Genomic DNA, 19,505 nt, shown 5'->3' on the forward strand with positions numbered 1-19,505 from the left:
GTTTCTTTTGAAAGAGAGAGAGAGAACAGCAGAGGGGCAGAGAGAGAGGGAGAGAGAGAATCCAAGCAGGCTCCGCACTGCCAGCACAGAGCTAAATGCGGGGCTTGAACACACGAACTGTGAGATCGTGACCTGAGCCAGAACCAAGAGTTGGACACTTAACCAGCTGAGCCACCCAAGTGCCCTTATAGAAGGCCAACCTCTTATGTTCCTGTTGTCTTTTTGTGGGTGTAGGGCTTGGGGTTATGTGGTTGTTCAGCTCCTTTCTCCTTAAAGTGGGTTTATTATATGAAGTTAGCCAGTGAAGACTTTTACTGTTACTCTGCTTTGATACTGTCAGTGTTTTTTCACTTTGCTGTATATCAATAATAACTCTCTTGCTTACTGTTCTGTGGCCACCTGGAAGAGTTTTTTCATCATGATCTTTCCCTTCTAGTATGAGGCTTCCTCTTTCATTACCGCAAAATAGGAAACTCCATAGTTTGTGGCTGATCGTAACAGTTAAATGACAGAATATCCGATTAGGAATGGTTCCCAACACTCTTCCCCACCAAAGGAATGGTTTTCCCAAAACAAAACTTCTTATTTATCAGGAGTTTTTTGTTTTGGTTTTTTTTTTTGTTGTTTTTTGTTTTGGAATTTCTTGAATAACCAAGCTTCAAAATTGTGATTTTTAGTTCTGCATTTCTCTCTGACTTCTGACTTCTCTATCTTTATTTTACGTGTTACTTGTTTTCTTTACGTGTTACTTGTTTATTTTACGTGTTACTCAACTCCAGTGAGGTCATTAAAGCTAGTGTAATACAAGGGTGAGTTCAAACCAACAGGTACCATGAGTCATTTGCTCCTTTGCTGGGCAGCCAGCATGTGCTGTTAGGTGTGGTTGTATCTCTTAAATGAACTGTCAGGACAGATCCTTTAATCCCGTTGTGTCAGTGGGGAGATGACAGCATGGTTCCTAGAGAAGGGCTTCTAGATCTAATAGGCAAGGACTTAGTGGATGTAGAAAAAGATTCTAGCTATATTTGGCATCATGTAGGCTATTGCAACATACTTCAATAGTTGTTAATAAAATATTAATGCACTTATTCATATATTTAATTGTAAACACAGTTAAGAATCTTTTCCCCTTTCAGATACAACAGTTAATGAGTTTAGTAATTAATTGAACTTTTGGGAAAGTAGCATTTAATTGACCATGACTAAATATAGGTTTCAATAGGCATAAGTAAATTGTGTCAAAAATATGCCCCTGTGATTTTAAAGACATTCACTGTGAAGGATAAACATATAGAAACAGTCTTCTTTTGAAAGTGGAAGGTGTTTTGAAAGCGGAAGATGTACGAAGAGGCATCTGTACCATGAGAGGGGGTATTCATGTCCCCTGTGGCCAGTGTCACTGCTGTTGGCATTGCCTGTGCCATGCTTCCAAGTTGACTGTGGCTTGCAGATTATTTGTATCTTAAGCTTTTATTGGATAAGTCTTTTAGATTCCCCTTGTTCCTATTTTTTCTGTGTACTCTACCCATCTTTGTCATCATAGGGGTTCTTCAGACTTGCAGTTTTATTTTATTTATACCTGGTTGTATTACCTGACAGTGGTTTTTCCTCAGAGATTCTCAGCTCTTTTATATACATTTCAGTCATATTGTAGATTTCTAGGTCTTTGGTTAAGTAAATAATGCTCACGGTAAATAATACGGTTCTTTCAGTGGCAACCTATTGGTCACCACTGGTTAATGTTTTTGTTTATAAACTAATAATCCTGGTTTTCATGGGTTCATTAAGTGCTTGCCTGTTCATTGACCAGGGTGACTGGGTGAGAACTGGACCTAGTAAAGTTCACATAGGACATAGTGAAAGGTAAATCAGATGTGCATTTTGCCCAACTTCCACACATATAGCTATGTCTAATAATGAAGAGGCATTATTTTTTTTAAGAGCCATTAATTTCAAAAGAATATGTTGCCCATGGGCAGGACTTGGACTATGGATAAATTGTAGGGTTTTATTTTTACCCACTGGTGAAGAAAGAGAGCACCACAGAACACAAGTTAGGAAAGGTCTTTCTCTTGAAGATGTAGTTAGATGTAGTTAGATATACTTCCATGTGCTCTTGGGGCAACTTCTGAGCTGATTTTTAGTTAGTGCAAAGCTATAAATTCTACTGAGTATTTTATTCAAGGCAGGAAGTCAGGGAAAGGGAGGGAAACAAGTACCTTAAATTTGGTTTGGGGATCAAATGGGTATGTATGTTGGAGGTGGCGAGGGAGGCAGAGAGGGAGTGTGCCATTTGGACAACACGTTGTATTTATGGCTTTGTCTAGTGATTAGCAGGCTACAGAAAGGATTCTAGAGCCACTGTAATACAAGCATTTTATGAGGGGGAGATGATAAACTTAACTATAATTAATTATAATTCCTTAACTATAATTCCTTTATTCATTCAGCAGATACTTAATACTGAGTACCAACTGTGTTATCAGGCATTGTTCTAATCATTGAAAGCACTTTTTGTTTATGGTGTAAGCTTTATGATGTAAATTACCATACTATGAACTTAGAAGCAAATGAAAGAAACTTTAAAAAAAATAAAAATTCATTTTGCAGGGGCATCTGGGTGGCTCATTTGGTAGAGCATCTGACTCTTGATTTTGGCTCAAGTCATAAAAAAATTCATTTTGCATTATCCCCTAGAGGGGTGGTATTATTGGATGTTCTTCATGGAAGAGTAGCTACGAAGAAATCATGGAAGATTTGGTATATGCATGATAGAATTTGAGACAATTAATTAGGCTTGAAAATGACCTTTGTTCTATGTTTTACTTCTTCTTTTTATGTTCTTTGTTTTACTTCTGTTTGAAGTTCTTTTGATGTGTGGTGACAGCTGATTCTGAAAAGCTGAACATGGTACTGTTCTACAGTATAATTAAACTCTGCAGCTCTTTCCAGTAATCCAGCCATTTGGTTTTGTTGTTGTTGTTTATTTTGTTTTGTTTTAATTTGAGAGGGGGGTGGGGTAGAGAGAGAGAAAGAGTGAGCAAGGGAGAGGAGCAAAGGGAGAGAAAATGAGAATCTTAAGCAGGCTCCACACTCAGGGCAGACTCTGACACAGGGCTCGATCCACAACCCTGGGATCATGACCTAAGCTGAAATCAAGAGTTCGACGCTCAACCAACTGAGCCACCCAGGCGTCCCAGGCATTTGTGTTTTGTAGGTTATGCTGTAACTCATCGTTTTCATTTCTTCCCCTTGACAGTGTTATATATTTATATATTTTGTTTCTTTTGATACTTGAAAATTATTTTGGGGTGCCTGGGTGGCTCAGTCAGTTGAGCATCTGACTCTCTATTTTGGCTCAGGTCTTGATCCCAGGGTTGCGGTACCAACTCCCGAGTAGGGCTTTGCACTGAGTGTGGAGTCTGCTTAAGATTCTCTCTCTTTTTCCCTCTCTCCTCTGCCCCACTCCCCTGCTTGCTCGCTCTCTCTCTCTCTCCAATAAATCTGCCCTGAGAAAAGAAAATTATTTTAACCCAATCCCTATTTAACCCACCTTTAATATGGGAAGTATTATTTATTTATTTATTTATTTATGTTATTTTATTTTTAAACATTTTTTTTTAATGTTTATTTATTATTGAGAGACAGAGAGACACAGAGCATGAGCAGCGGTGGGGTAGAGAGAGGGGAGACACAGAACCTGAAGTAGGCTCCAGGCTCTGAGCTGTCAGCACAGAGCCCGGCGCGGGGCTCGGACTCATGAACTGTGAGATCATGACCTGAGCTGAAGTCGGTCGCCCAACCGACTGAGCCATGCAGGCGCCCCTGGGAAGTATTTTTTATATATGCTATAATTTTTTGTATATGTTATGTAATAAATGTATCTTTTGGCTTCATTTTTTCTATTCTAGATCCAAAGCAGTTTTTTGGGTTGGTTTGTTTTAAGATTTTTGGATGGTTAACATTAGTGGTGTTATGATATCCCTACTTAGTGACAGACTGAGTGTAGACTTTGTTCAGTGGGCTGACTTCATTCTGCCAAGTAGCTCCTTAAATCCAGAGAGTTTGGTGAGGGAAGAAAATGTTAGAATTTTTGACTGACTGGTCACAACTTTGGGACAGAACATGAAATAGCAAGACTGGTGGTTTCTCAGTCATAAACCCATTTTCCTTTCCTTTCCTTTCCTTTCCTTTTCTTTTCTTTTCTTTTCTTTTCTTTTCTTTTTTTTTTTTTTTAAAGTTTATTTGTTTTTGAGACAGAGAGAGACAGAGCATGAATGGGGGAGGGTCAGAGAGAGAAGGAGACACAAAATCTGAAACAGGCTCCAGGCTCTGAGCTGTCAGCACAGAGCCCGACGCGGGGCTCGAACTCAGGGACCGCGAGATCATGACCTGAGCTGAAGTCGGACACTCAACTGACTGAGCCACCCAGGCACCCCCATTTTCCTTTCTTAACACACCAAATTTCTTTGAGCTGCATTGCAGACTTCTTTCTGCCATACCTATTCCTGAAGTTTTGCTGGAGATTATTATAGAAATGTTCAGACAGCCCTCTGGATCAGCAAATTGTCCCCATATCACCAGTTGAGATTTCATATCTTCTCTTAATTTTTGGGTGTTTAGTGTAGGATAGAATTTTCTCTCCTTAAAAAGTGACCTGACCCTCTTCTTCTGGCTTTATGTAACAATATTTGCAAAGAAGTATTTCATATTATAAAATTGTTTATGTGGTTGGTCTATATGAGTTTTTAAAAACTATAAAATTGAAAGTCTTATGATCAATTTAGATCAAAACAGTTTAATTCATTTCTTTTTTAAGTAAGCATGTTTATTTTTAAAGACTCAAAGTCTGTGTTTACCTAAAGTATAGTTTTCCTTCCAATGGAGTAAATAGTACTTAATATTTTGTATATAAACAGCTACCATAGTATGTTAATTTTGTCACAAGGACTTGGCAAACAGATGTTTTGTAAAACAGCATATCCTTACAGCACAACTTTTTCAGTGAGGACGTTTTTGCTTCTCTTTAAGTTTTTTACTGTACCACACACATGGCCAGTGTTTCTTTACATGGCCAGAATTTCTCACTATCATAGTCTTAGTGGCTTCCTGTGAAAGTCTGTAGTCACACTTGGCTGAGTAGCTGTTAAAAAAATTTTTTAGGGGCGCCTGGCTGGCTCAGTTGGTGGAGCATGTGACTCTTGATTTCAGGGTTGTGAGTTCAAGCTCCACATTGGGTGTGAAGCCTACTTAAAAAAAATTATTGTTCTAAAATATACATGTTAACCATTTTAAATTCACAATTCGATGACATTAGGTACATTTACATTGATGTCAACCATTACCACTATCCATCTCCAGAACTTTTGCATCTTCCATACTAAGAAGCTTTTTTTTTTTTAAGTTTATTTTTTTAGTAATCTCTACACCTGACATGAAGCTCGAACTCACAACCCTGAGATCAAGAGTTGTGTGATCTTCTGACTGAGTCAGCTAGGCACCCCCGGAGTAGTATTTTTAATGTTTTTGGTGGTAGGGCATCCCATCTGGTTCTTTCTGTGTTTTGTTTTCTTGCATCAAGTTTTTCTTTGCAGTCTTACACCACTGTGCATATTTCCCCTCTTCTCATTTTATTCACTCAAGAAATATTTATTGAGCACCTTATGTGTATGTGGTAGGGCTTGGAACCTAGTGATGTAACTGTTACCTATAATGTTCAAATACAAAACTATCTGATACTAGCCACACTAGCTTTGCTGTAGTTTTTCAAAATTCAAAATGATAAAGCCTCCATGGGAATATTTGAATTATGGCCAGACTTGAAAGGAAAAAAAGATACTTGAGTAGGAGCTCCAAGTCACATCACATATCTGGAGAATCCAAAAGATTTTCTGTGGTTGTGAAAAAAAGTTATTGTACACTGTTCTTGTATTTAACTTTAAATGTCAAAGAGCCATAAATGTCACCTGTATCTAGATAAATATTACCTTCCTTTTAAAGTGGATAAATAAGACTATAGAGAGATATATCATTTGAGTTATTTTTGAAGCTGTGTCTGTCCTAAGCAGTAAGTCTGAAGTCCCTTATTTTCAGGTATCCTGTTTGTTCTAGGGTATTAGTAAGACTTGAGTGTTTCAGGGGCACCTGGGTGACTCATTCAGCTAAGCATCTGACTCTTGGTTTTGGCTCAGGTCATGATCTCACGGTTTGTGAGATCAAGCCCTATGTCAGGCTCTGTGCTGACAGTATGGAGCCCACTTGGGATTGTCTCTCCCGCTTTCTGCCCCTCCCGTGCTCGTGCTTGCTCTCGCTGTCTCTCTCAAAGTAAGTACATAAATAAAAACTTAAAAAAAAAAAAAAGACTTTAGTGTTTCAAATACTTGAAACTGCCTCCAGAGAGTATATTAGTTGCTGTGTGTTTGGAGATCTCATTTTATTTTGTAATTATAATTGTGATTTCAGCAGCCATGTGAAATTTAAACAATGCAAAATTTGTTATAATTGCTACCATGTAGGGTAGGCAGGGTATGGAAAAAATAGTGTCCAGGGTATGGAAAAAGTAATTTATTTGAATCTTTTAATACCAATTCTGAGATAACAAAAGCTGTAGTGATTATGTAGGGGATTGGGAATGGCCTGATTTATTATCTTTTACTTAGAAGTTTGGTAAACTCTAAAAAAATTTTTTTTATTTTAACATTTATTTATTTTTGAGAGGCAGAGACAGAGCATGAGCAGGGGAAGGGAGAGTGAGAAAGAGGGAGACACAGAATCTGAAGCAGGCTCCAGGCTCTGAGTTGACAGACTGACAGCAGCGAGCCTGATGTGGGGCTCGAACCCACGAACCGTGAGATCATGACCTGAGCCAAAGTTGGCTGCTTAACCAACTGGGCCACCCAGGCACCCGAGAAATTTGGTAAATTCTTAATGGTAGGTTGCTAAGCATGAAGTCAGCCTATTTGGAATTTGAAAATATAAAGGGAGTTCTGAACCTAATAGTGAAACTGTTTAGACCTTTTCAGCCTAACTCTGGAGATATGACCCAAAGCAGCTAAAAATAGAAACTAAAGGTATAAGGGAAAGTTCAGGAGCAGATGTAGGGCAAAAGCATTCTGGAGTAATAGTTTGAGTTTATTTTTGTTTGAACTCAGGTTGCCTATTTGCTGCATCTAGTTTATGTTCAGGGCCTATGTTTTGCTTTCTTCTTCCACATTATATTCCTCTGTAGATACAGGTTTCCCAGACTGGGACTATGGTGTTTTGTTTTGTGTTTTAGATTCTGCATGTAAGTGATATCATATGGTGTCTGTCTTTCTCATTTCACATGGCATAATTTCTTGTGGTCACAAATGGCCAGATTTCATCTTTATTATGGCTGAGTAATATTCCCCATTGTGTGATGTGTGTGTGTGTGTGTGTGTGTGTGTGTGTGTGTTTGTATACACACATTTTTTTTTTTTTTTTTACACCACCTCTTCTTTATCCATTTATCTACCAATGGACACTTAGGTTGTTTCCATAAGGAAACAAACAAACAAAAAAGAAATGGACTCAAATAGATGTGGTTGCCAGAGGGGAGAGAGGTGGGCCAAAAAGGTGAAGGGGATTAAGAGGTGCAGATTTCCCTGAAAAATAAGTAAGTCACAGGGATGGAAAGAAAGTACAGTCGTACTGATATTGCAATAACTTTGTATTGTGACAGATGGTAAACACACTTACCATGGTGAGCATTGTGTAGCGTAATGAATTATTGAATCACTATGTTGTACACCTGAAACTAATATAACTTTTCGACTGTATTTCAGTAAAAAAGTGTGTGGTTGGTTGCTTTGGGATATTTCAGAAATTGTACAGTGTCTAGACAAATAGGAGATACTCAGTAAGTTCTTAGAGAATTAAGAATTCTTGAAACAAAAAAGTGAGGAACATTGCATGTTAAAAATATGGTGAGTTTGGCTTTGGTTTTTATTTCTTTTTAAAAATCTGTTAAGGATAATGTAGTGCTAATTACTGTACGGTAACAAGGACTGTTCTCATTACAGATAACTTTGTCACTTTGACACCTGTGGTGCAATTGCAAAGCCTTTGTAACTAAGTCAGTTTTATGCCTGCTATTGTTATTATGAAAATTATTATGGAAACACATCAAAGCATGGTTTATTGTAGGACTATTCAATGGAAAAATAATGCAGCCATCTATGTAATTTAAAACTTTATAGTAGTAGCCACATTAAAAAAGTAAAAAGAAACCAGTGAATTTGTATATTTTATTTTTATTATTATTTCTAATGTTTATTTATTTTGAGAGAGAGAGAGAGAGAGAGGGAATGCATATTAGCAGGTGAGGGACAGAGAGAGAGAGAGAGAGGGAGAGAGAGAATCCCAAGCAGGCTCAGTGCTGTCAGTGCAGAACCGGATGTGGGGCTCAATCTCACAAATGAGATGATCTGAGCCGAGATCAAGAGTCAGATGCTTAACCAAGTGAGCTACCCAGGAGCCCCTCTGTAATATATATTAATACAGAATATCAAAGCAATTATTTCCACATGTACTCAATATAAAAATTATTAATTATTTTACTTTTTTTGTTGTTGTACTAAGTTTTAAAAATCTTGCCACACATCTCAGTTAGGATGAGACACATTTCAAGTGGTCAGCAGAGCATGATGCTAGTGGCTTTTATAATGTACAGTGTAAGTCTATCATTTTATTCTCTTTCTCTCATCAGATTCATTACCAAGGAGTGATAGCAAGAGTATTAACTTTTCCCTGTTCAATGAACTGCCCAAAGGGTAGATGACAAGGAGATATAAGGAATTTGGGCAGTTAATTCCCTGAGGAAGTAAGTTCATTGTTTTAGATAGACTATAAAAGAAAGATATCTGGTCCACATTGTTACAGCCTCAAGAAAGAATTATAATTTGAAACCTGTTCTTTTTTTGACAATGATATCACATCAAGGAAGCAGAGATAGACTTTCCGTGTGGAGATATAGCATATTAGAATTCCTTAGAATTTGGCAAACAGCATCCTAAATTGGAATAAAAAGCACTGGCCTTCCCACACTATTCAGTCACTTTAAAATGAGAATGGAGGCACAGGTAGTGATTTTACGTGTAGTCCTTGTGCAGGGGCCGTGCTAATCTCTGCATTGTTCCAATTTTAATATATGTGCTGCTGAAGTGAGCACGGGGGTAGAGATTTTAAATGAGTGATTTGTTGTTATTCAATGTGACTGATGGAGTTTCTTCTAAGATACTAGGCTATGGAATAATTAGAGTTTTGTGTTATTTTTATGCAGTCATACAGTCCAAAGAAGAGAATTTTATTAGCTGTAATTGACAGAACAAGTAAATACAACACAAACACATTAATCAAATTCATTTTTCCTGAGTCTTTTTTTTTTTTTTTTTTTTAACCTAGTATTAGTGCTTCTCTTTGTGAAGCCTGCATTCTAGGTCTTAGTGATAGGTAGGGATTATGGGTTAGGTTCCTTAAGGGAAATAGGTTAAGGGTGGGGTTGCCGTATAATTTATCGTCTTAACCACAGCACCTCTAGAGTTGAGAGAGAGTGCTGTTAATAATTATATCGGGACAACATGTGTTAAACCAGAGGTGTCCCAAGCAGATGAGGACACATGGCCACCCAAGTTAAAAGGCTTTGTTAAAGCTTTGCTATCTTCTGTTTTGGCAATCCTGGTAGGCTATGGAAAGTGCATTTGTGGAAGTTATCACTTTTAAGGGCCTGTTCTGTTGGTGACATCTCCTTTATCTCAGGGCTTAGACAACTTTTTATTTAGGGCACATTGAACTTGAGAGGTTGAATGAGAAGGAAAAGTTAAAAGGTTTTAATTTAACAGACTGGCTATATCTCCCATCCCCTACAAAAAGGTTTTGCAGGTATAAAATGTGACAGAAGAATGTTTTCCTTTAATCGTGCAAAGTTATTGTCTTTAAATCTTCTAGATTAACTCCTTAAAAACAAGTACAAAGAAACTGAGCATTGGGGGTGCCGGACTGGTTCATTCTGTGGAGTGTGCAACTCTTGATCTTGGGGTTGTGAGTTTGAGCCCCACATTGGGTGTAGAGATTACTTAAAAATAAAATCTTTGAAACAAAACAAAACAAAACACCAAAAAATAATGGAGCACTTTCTTCCTGATAAAATTATGTTGCAAGACATTGATTACACATTTGATTTTTATTGTTCAGTGCTTTTATTTAGATTTTTTTTGTTAACCATCTTTGAGGGAGATATTGTAGTATATCTGCTTGATCTGGTGGCTTTTTACATGTAAAAGGCATGGGATATGTGATGCCGTATATCTTGGATACACATGATTTTAGAGGAGATACTGATTTTTTTCCTAGACTTTTCTTTTTTTAGTCTATATAATAAAATTGACTTTTTTTGCTTGTACATTTATGTGAATTTTAATGCATGTGTAGATTTGTGTAACCACATTAGCAATCAGGATACAGAACAGTTCCCCCACCCCTAAAATTCTCTTGTGCTGTCCAGTGGACTCAAACCCTCCTCTCATCCACAACCCCTGGCAACCTTTGATCTGTTCTCTGTTCTTATGCTCTTGCCTTTTGCAGATTATCACATAAATGGAATCAAATAGTTTGTAACACTTGGAGATTGGCTTTCACTCTGCATTATGCCTTTGAGATCCACCCATGTTGTTCCATGTATCAATAGTTTGTTCCTTTTTATTGCTGAGTTGTTTTCCATTGTATGGATGTACCACAGTTTTGTCTTTTACCAAAATTGGTAAGTTTTCACCGACTATTTCTTCAAATATTTTTTTCTGCACTGTATTCTTTGTCTTCTTTCTGATGACATGGTTGTTATACACCCACAGATTCCTGAGGCTCTGACCTCCTTTGAGAACACTGTTGTTCATTCCTTGGTGTCATTCATTCAACAGTTTTTGAACACTTGTTTTCTATTCTCCTGTTAATAGGCAGCTATTTACAGGGTGTTGTTTTGTTTGTTTTGGTTTGGCTTGTTTTAGAGAGAGCACAAGAGTGTGATTGGCGGGGGAGACACGTGGGGGAGGGAGGGAGGGAGAGAGAGAGAGAGAGAGAGAGAGAGTAAGAATCTCAAGCAGGCTCTGCATTCAGTGCAAAGCCAGACATGAGGCTCAATCCCACGACCTTGGGATCCTGACCTGAGTCAAAATCAGGAGTCAGACACTCAACCGACTGAGCCACCCAGGCGCCCCTCCAGGATTTTTTTTTTCTCTAATAAAATTGCAGCTGTGAACATTCTTGTGCAGATCTCTCTGGGTACCCGGCCCAGGCTTTCTCTATGGTATTTGCCAACAAGCAGGATTGCTAGGGTGTAGGATTTGCATATTTTTCTTAACATATGCTGCCCAAAGTGGTCATGAGCAATTTACTTTTTCACCAGCAGCGTGTAAGAGTTTACACTGCTCTATATCCTTTTCAACACGTGGTGTTGTCAAGCTTTTTATTTTTTATATATGTAATGGGTATGAAATGGAATCTCCTAGTCTTTTAAATTATTTTTCTGATTATGAGTGAGGCTGAGCATTTAAAAAATATATTAGCTGTTCATGTTTTTCCTACTATAAGTTGCCCATTTATATCTTTAATCCATTTTTCTATTTAAATTTAAAATCAGCTCTTGGGGCCCCTGGTTGGTCATGATCTCATGGTTCATCCACATTGTCAGTGCAGAGCCTGCTTGGGATTCTGTTTCCCTCTCTTCTGCCCCTCCCCTGCCCCCAAAATAAATAAATAAACATTAAAAAAAATAAAATTAAAACCTGCTCTTAGGATCAATTTTAAGTGTTTTCTGTATAATTGTACTGTTTTAAATATTTGTCCTTGATCAAAAAACTTTCAGTGGCCTCTGATATGAAATCAAGGGTCCCTAATTTATCTTTTTAGATATTCTACTTCAAAAATCATCATTGCGCAGAGCTTCTGGGTTGGTGAACATGTGGAGATGTGGGGACAGCGGTATGCCTGGAGAGAGCATGGAAGCTCCGTGCCCCTTCCCACATACCTTGCCCTACGCATCTCTTCTGTCTGGCTGTCTCCAGGGAGACACTGTCAGAATTGAGTTGAATTCTTGGATACTCTGCTGGTGTCCAAGAATTGCTTCTTGGTGGGCTGGAAAACACCTTCACACACACATAGGTATTGAGTCCAAGAACCCAAAATAGTTGTTATGTCTCAGGAAAGGGAAATTGGCACAGAAGAATAATCTGGATGAGATTTGGAACAGTGATCATCTATGAGCCGTGAGAGTCGTTCAACCAGCTCCTCGGAAACCCGAACACAGTTTTCATGAAAGAGAAACTGTATAAGAAAATTCACGTGAATAAACTACACCTTGATGAGTTTCAAATGTCAGTTTGACTTTAAAAGGTTTTAAAATACATTTCATATCAAATTATGGCCACAGGAGCACAGGTCTGTCAGATGGAAAAGGCTTCAACAACAACCTCTGTGTCAAAACTTCTGTGTCTCAACTTAACACACATCTAGTTAAAAAACAAACAAACAAACAAAAAAATCATTCCTCATTTTCTGCCTTCTGAAACTTTGTACACTGTTTTGTTATATTTTATGGACTCAGTATGTTCTCTGTATAAATTCAGATTGGTGATGCATGTCAGCAGCTGAAACATATTTAGTATTTTAAAACCAAATCAGCATTTACTACATCTGTAGACCTCATGTCCAGATAAGCAGCCATTTTTAGCCTGTGTTATATCATATCAGTGTTGCCATACATTGTTAGCAAAATACTGTCCCAGTGACACGTTTGTATACTATATAGCATGAAAATGTTTAACTTGGGAAATACAGTTGACTTTTGAACAACACGGGTTTGAACTACATAGGTCCACCTATATGTGGATTTTTTTACAGCACATTATATAAATGTTATCTTTCATGATTTTTCTAATTCTTTTCTCTAGCTTTATTATAAGAATACGGTGTATTATATGTGTGTGTGTATATATATACACAGTGTATATATATAAACAGTGTCAACCAGCTGTTTATGTTATTGGTAAGACTTCTGGTCAAAGTAGGCTATTAGTCGTTAAGTTTTTGGGGAGTCAAATGTTATATATGGATATTCAATTGTGAAGGGGTCAGCACCCATAACACCTGCAATTTTTAATTCTTTTTTTCTTTTAGGGTAGAGTTTTAACTTTTTTTTAATAATTTATTTTTTAATTTACATCCATGTTAGTTAGCATATAGTGCAACAATGATTTCAGGAGTAGATTCCTTAATGCCCCTTACCCATTTAGCCCATTCCCCCTCCCACAACCCTTCCAGTAACCCTCTGTTTGTTCTCCATATTTATGAGTCTCTTCTGTTTTGTCCCCCTCCCTGTTTTTATATTATTTTTGCTTCTCTTCCCTTATGTTCATCTGTTTTATGCCTTAAAGTCCTCATATGAGTGAAGTCATATGATTTTTGTCTTTCTCTGACTGACTTATTTCACTTAACACAGTACCCTCTAGTTCCATCCACGTAGTTGCAAATGGCAAGATTTCATTCTTTTTGATGGCCGAGTAATACTCCATTGTATATATATACCACATCTTCTTTGTCCATTCATCTGTCAATGAACATTTGGGCAATTTCCATATTTAGGCTATTGTCAATAGTGCTGCTATAAACATTGGGGTGCATGTGTCCCTTTGAAATAGCATTCCTATATCCCTTGCATAAATACCTAGTAGTGTGATTGCTGAGTTGTAGGGTAGTTCTATTTTTAATTTTGGGGAGAACCTCCATACTGTCTTCCAGAGTGGCTGCACCAGTTTGCATTCCCACCAGCAGTGCAAAAGAGATCCTCTTCCTCCGCATCCTCGCCAACATCTGTTGTTGCCTGAGTTGTTAACGTTAGCCATTCTGACAAGTGTGCAGTGGTATCACATTGTAGTTTTGATTTGTATTTGCCTGATGATGAGTGATGCTGAGCATCTTTTCATGTGTTGGTTGTAATTCTTAAACTACCCTTGTGTTTCTGGCTTCTTCCTAGTTGGTTTTAAAGCCAGTTGAAGTGGTGGTTTTGTTTCTTAGTGGCCATGCTTTGTGTGTGAGATGTACTCCGGACTAGAGATGTTGTAGTTTAGTAATAATGCACATTAAGTAAATAAAATAATTCCTCTGTAAATGAGGTAATTGCACATTAGCAATAGTCATTCAGTATCACTCTTGACATTTGGCCATCATGTTCATCTGCCTGTTCATGATGAAGGGAGCCATGTCTTTGGCAGATTATTTTGCCAGATGTCCAGGGTTTCCTTCCCAAATGGAGCAGCTTGAGTCACATGAGGCTGGCCTTGATCTTAATGGAGGTCAGTTTATATATAGTTTGTAGAGCTGACAAGTAGAAAACAAAGATTCGTGAAGTTCATCCCTTGCTATGCCTTATGGGACGAAGTTTTTGCTTCTTGTGCTCTGTGGTGCAAGGGTCTCACATGGGTAGCAAAGAAGCCTGGGAGAGAAAGGACAGGGACTTTTTTTTCTTGTTTTCTTTTTTTCAGTTTGGAGCTTTGTCCTGCCCCAAGGAAGGCAGTGTATTCTAGGAAAAAGAATAATGAACTTAGCCTATTTTCTGCTCTAGTTCTGGTTTCATTTTTTATTTCGTATGTTTAGATGATCACCCACATTTTTCTCCTTTATTAAATGGAGGTAATATTGCTTCTCCTTTGTTCCCATGAGAGATGGCAGGATAGGCAAACTTGAGGCTCTTTTACTGCCCTTGTAGAAGAAGCACGTGGCTGTGTAAAATACTACTAAAAAAGCCAAAAAAGAGAGCACGTATTGCCCAACAGATAATATTAGTGACGAAGCTGATTATCCCCACTGTCAATACTTACGCTTCTAGAAGTTTCCAAATTATGGTTACCTTTTGAGTGAGCCATCTGTGTATAATACCTCTAGTGGGTACTGTAATACGATTAGAAAGAATTAAAGGTGATGTAATCTGTAAGTCTCACATTTATAGAGACTATTCTCAAAGAGCACTTTCATAACTTTTCCTTTTATTCCATTGGAATGACTAAAGCAGGGTTCTTATATCTGTTTTTATGATATACTGTTGGCAGAAATAATCATTTCCATATGTACATCACATTATAATTTTAAAAATCTCTTTCATACATTATCTCAGAGGAGACCTGCAGAGTTTAAATGATGTCCTGAGGACATAACACTACTTAGTGACCGATTCACACTTGAATCCAGAGCTTCTTGGTGTCCATCCCATCAAGGTATCTTGATGGGGAGAATAATACAGTAAATCTAGAATGTGCTTTATGCTTGAGCGCTAAGAAGATGCAAGCATTAATCAAGTTGAGAGAGCATTCTTTTCTTCCCTTAGTACTGTATCAACAGATGTGTTGCTAGCACTCTGGTGGTGGGAATAACTATGAACAGTAACAAAACAACAAAATGTAAGCACATTGGGAAGATAGACATGAAGCAAGTCTGATAGCAGTCTTAGGTCTTCATTTTATTTTGGGTTTTGCCTGCAGCATGGGTCACAGGAAGAATCAGTCTGTTGTAGAGCCAGAGGCCTGTTAAGTCCTCTGGTTTGCAGACCTATGTTTGTTCTTTGCAGCTGAATTATAGCTGCTGTGAGACTGTAAGCTTGGAATTTATGGTAATAGAAACTTTAAATGTCCCAAACATTGTAATATGGGTGGAAGGAGCCCTTTTCTTAGGGGAGCAGGGTCACATACTTATTTTGAATTTGAGCTGAATCAACAGGCAGTTTCTGAAGAATACGGTTTCCAAGTTCAAAGAAACTACAGTTATGCTACTATGTGTAAATCTGGTGGTTTTTATGTGTTGTGTGGATATAAATATAGTTTCTTCTTTTGAGAGGCTCTAATTTTAAGCAAGGTTTAGTGTCTCTGACGTGATTTTTCTTTTCCTTTTTTTTTTTTTTTTTTAATGTTTATTTACTTCTGAGAGACAAAGTGTGAGTGGAGAAGGGGTACAGAGACAGGAAGACACAGAATCTGAAGCAGGCTCCAGGCTCTGAGCTGTCGGCACAGAGCTCGACGTGGGCTCAAACTCATGAACTGTGAGATCATGACCTGAGCCGAAGTGAGACGTTTGACCGACTGAGCCACCCAGGCACCCCTTCCTTTTTTTTTTTTTAATTTAGCTCAAACCTGATGGATTGTAGGATTTTTTTGGTGGGGGTGGGGGTGGGGCTGGATACCACTTAGTCTTAGACTCCTTAGATTTATATTGCTTACAGATCTCTCTAATGAGATAATTTTCCTCTCACAATTTAAAATGATGCATGAGCTTGATTATCCTCCCTAAAATAAGAAATACCTAAACACGAATGTTTGATGTAAAAAATTTAAATGAGTTGTCAATACTAATAGCAACAATACCATTTAACATTTGTCATGCATTTACTAAGTGCTGGGTACCAAGAACTTTTTGTATTTGCTAATTCTTTATATAAAAATTATAAATAAACATGTAACAGTTTATAAAATGCTTTCTTGCCACAATACAACATTCATGGAAATGTCTTGTGAGATAGATGGTATTCATTTTAACTGATGACGGATGGGAGGCCCAGGTTGTGTTACGTGTGGTTATGATTTATTGGTTATGATTTACTGAGCACTTATTAAGTACCTGGCACTATACTATACTAAACACTTGACTTGCATCATTTTACGTAATCCTTAGAACCGCACTATGAAGCAAGTACTATTTTCAAACACTTTTTCCAAATGAAGAAACCGAGGTTTAGAGTGATTAAGTGACTTGCCCAAGATTACATAGCTAGTATTAGAGTAGGCAGTCACCTGTAGTTTTTGAGAAAACTTTGTTTGAAATAGAAAAAGGTGCCCCCTGTGGTGACCAATTAAATAACTGAAAGTTCTGGGCTGCCGCACTACCCTAGGTAGTAGCTTGGGGGCTTGTGCTAGGTGCCACCTCTTCCAGCACACATAGCCCCCATTCCAGGGTTGATGGCTTGCTGAGCAGTTGAACATAGGCAGAATTTCGGCCCCATTTTGCTTTCTTGGCTAGGTGCTCTTGTACTGTATATAAACTTTGCCACCCTACACAGTGTTGTCAAAGCTCGGATTTTGATCAAGGTCTGTCTGACGTCATAACCTATACTCTATTTAGTAGCATACTCCCAATTAATGGCAAAGTTATGACTTCAACCCATGATTTTCTGACCATAAAAACTTTGCTCTTTTTGTTATGTACCATTTGATATACAATGGCACCGGGGTCCCATATTGTGCTATGCCCGTTGCCTAGTTCCACAGACATTGTTTGCTGGTGACGGTAAAGACTTCTAACGGCTTCAAAGGGGAGAGCCAAAGAGTTATAATGTCCCATGTCTTATAACTAAATGTGTTTTTGGTTAAATGTAGCTCAAGACTTGTCTTGAATTCCTGGTTTCCCCACTTAGTTCCACATATGACTTTTACCAAGTTAGGGAGAGAATACGGTATAATAATTAAGAGCATGGACTATGGAATCAGACTGCCTAAGATCAAATTCTAGCTGTTACTTACTAGCTGTGTGGACTTGGGCAACTTACTTATTGTCTTTAAGCCTAGTCTGTAATATTGGAGGTGGGGTGGGAAATAAGAGTTCCTATCCCAATGAGTTGTGAGAATTACTAGATGAGGTAAGTGTATAAAGCACTTAGAAAAGTGCCTGGCACATAAATATAGTAACTACGATTTGATTGCTAGCTGTTGTTGTTATTTTTATTAGTATTCTATCATTGTTGAGTTTATGCCTATAAGTCAAAGCAATTTGATTTGCTGAAACATAAATGATTATCTAAATATGGTCTCTTAGGGCTTTTTCTTGCCAGACCGGAGTTTTCAAAGATTGTGTCCAAGTATTACTTTAGGGATACTAGCCCAATTGAAACCAATTCCTGAAAGAGGTGTGCACAAGCCATCTAGTACTCTCCCTTTTTCCTCTAAAATAACATTTATACTGTGTTGTGATACCAGTCTATCTTTGGACTGTTAGCATTAAAGAATTGCATTTTCAGTAGATTGCCTTAAGTTACAGCCACTAACAATTACTCATACATAAAACATTTCTTTTGGATTATTAGCCAGTTTGGGAAGCCTCTAAAGAAATTGCATAATTCACTGGTTGACTGGGAATCTTGATTCTTGAAAGGCTGTAATAGCATTATCATTGCTTGTTGTATTCATTGTACATGTATTGACATGTTTTTAATAATACTTTTTGCTGTATTCAAAGAACATCTCAGTCTGAGAGACTCCTTGGCTGACATTACTTTGTCATAGCTGGCATATTACCTGAGTAGCTTTTGCGACCCCATTTTGTTCATTGACCTTCCATGTCCACGTTTTTCTCCCTTCTGCACTCCTCATCCTCGTTTCAGTGTGTGCCCTAAGAACTCAGAGTTAGGATCTCAGAGTGCATGGTTTCAAGATTAAGATTTTTACTTGAGGAAACATATTAAAGCACACAAGTATATGAAAAAGCTAATTAAACAGTAAATGGCAAAATTGCCATTGTGTAGTGGTTTTATCAGTCAGAGTCTCACTAGGAAAATGGAAATTCTCTTAGGTATTTACAACAGTAGAAATTTGATGTAGGAAAGTTGTAACACAGGTGGTGAAGGGGCTGTGAGCCAAATAAGAGATGACGAGTAATCTAGAGATCAGCAACAGGAAGTCACTACCACCACCACCTTCACCACCCCTTCCAACTGAAGAAACATAGGGAGGTTCAACATTTTTGCACAGTGAATACAAACATTGTTTCAGGGGGAAAAAAAAAGGAAAGAAAAAATAGAATATTTAATATATTTAAATAGAATATTTAGTTTGGTTAGATAAGGACAAGTACAGCGTGATCTCTCTCTCCCTCCCTCCCTTCCTACCCAAAAAGTACAGAAAGTCCCGTAAAAATTGCTATTTTTGAACAGGCAGTTTCTCACTTTTTCTAGAAGGTGCTAGCCTGCATGTCAGTGCTAAAGGATAAAAATTGGAATAACATCACCTAGTTTTACATTTTTTTAATCTCTAAAAAGAGGGAAAGAATTCAACACCTAGCCAAAGTGGTCTGAGGAGTAATGCCTGCTAAATATAAGCCAGTGTTTCTCCCCACTGAAAGAATTCTGCCCCCCACCCCATGAGAATGTTCTTGGAAACAACCCCCTGTGCTGTGTCATGTCCACAGATATACTAGTATATGCTACCCAAAAAGATGGTGTCTAAAATCTCTGCCACCCAGAGAACGTGAAATATAATTATTAAAGTAATCTATTTTCCTTTTCTGAAAGTAAGAATAGGCAACTTTTAGTTACTGGAAATAATTATCTAACTCCAGCTTGTCTGTGGGTGGATGAGCATCACTGATGAGTGTTGGTCAAGAAATAAGCCAATGACTTTGCTGAATGTGTCAGTTTCTTGGCGTTCCCTAAAAGTACACATCACAAAATCATGGGGCTG

The 19,505-nt window shown here is 37.9% G+C and overlaps 2 protein-coding genes and 1 non-coding gene across 9 annotated transcripts in view; 1 reads left to right on the forward strand and 2 right to left on the reverse strand.

The window, feature by feature from the left end:
• Window positions 1-19,505, reverse strand: part of MICU1 (mitochondrial calcium uptake 1) — a 417,233-nt gene that overhangs the window by 361,173 nt on the left and 36,555 nt on the right. The gene's annotated exons all lie outside the window — the stretch shown is intronic.
• Window positions 1-19,505, forward strand: part of MCU (mitochondrial calcium uniporter) — a 203,099-nt gene that overhangs the window by 45,761 nt on the left and 137,833 nt on the right. The gene's annotated exons all lie outside the window — the stretch shown is intronic.
• On the reverse strand, window positions 9,087-9,190 carry LOC125933557 (U6 spliceosomal RNA). Its single transcript, XR_007460989.1, has one exon. It is a non-coding gene; the product is annotated as a U6 spliceosomal RNA (small nuclear RNA).

The sequence above is a fragment of the Panthera uncia genome, chromosome D2 (genome assembly GCF_023721935.1).
Source record: "Panthera uncia isolate 11264 chromosome D2, Puncia_PCG_1.0, whole genome shotgun sequence".
In the NCBI taxonomy this organism is placed as follows: Eukaryota; Metazoa; Chordata; class Mammalia; order Carnivora; family Felidae; genus Panthera; species Panthera uncia.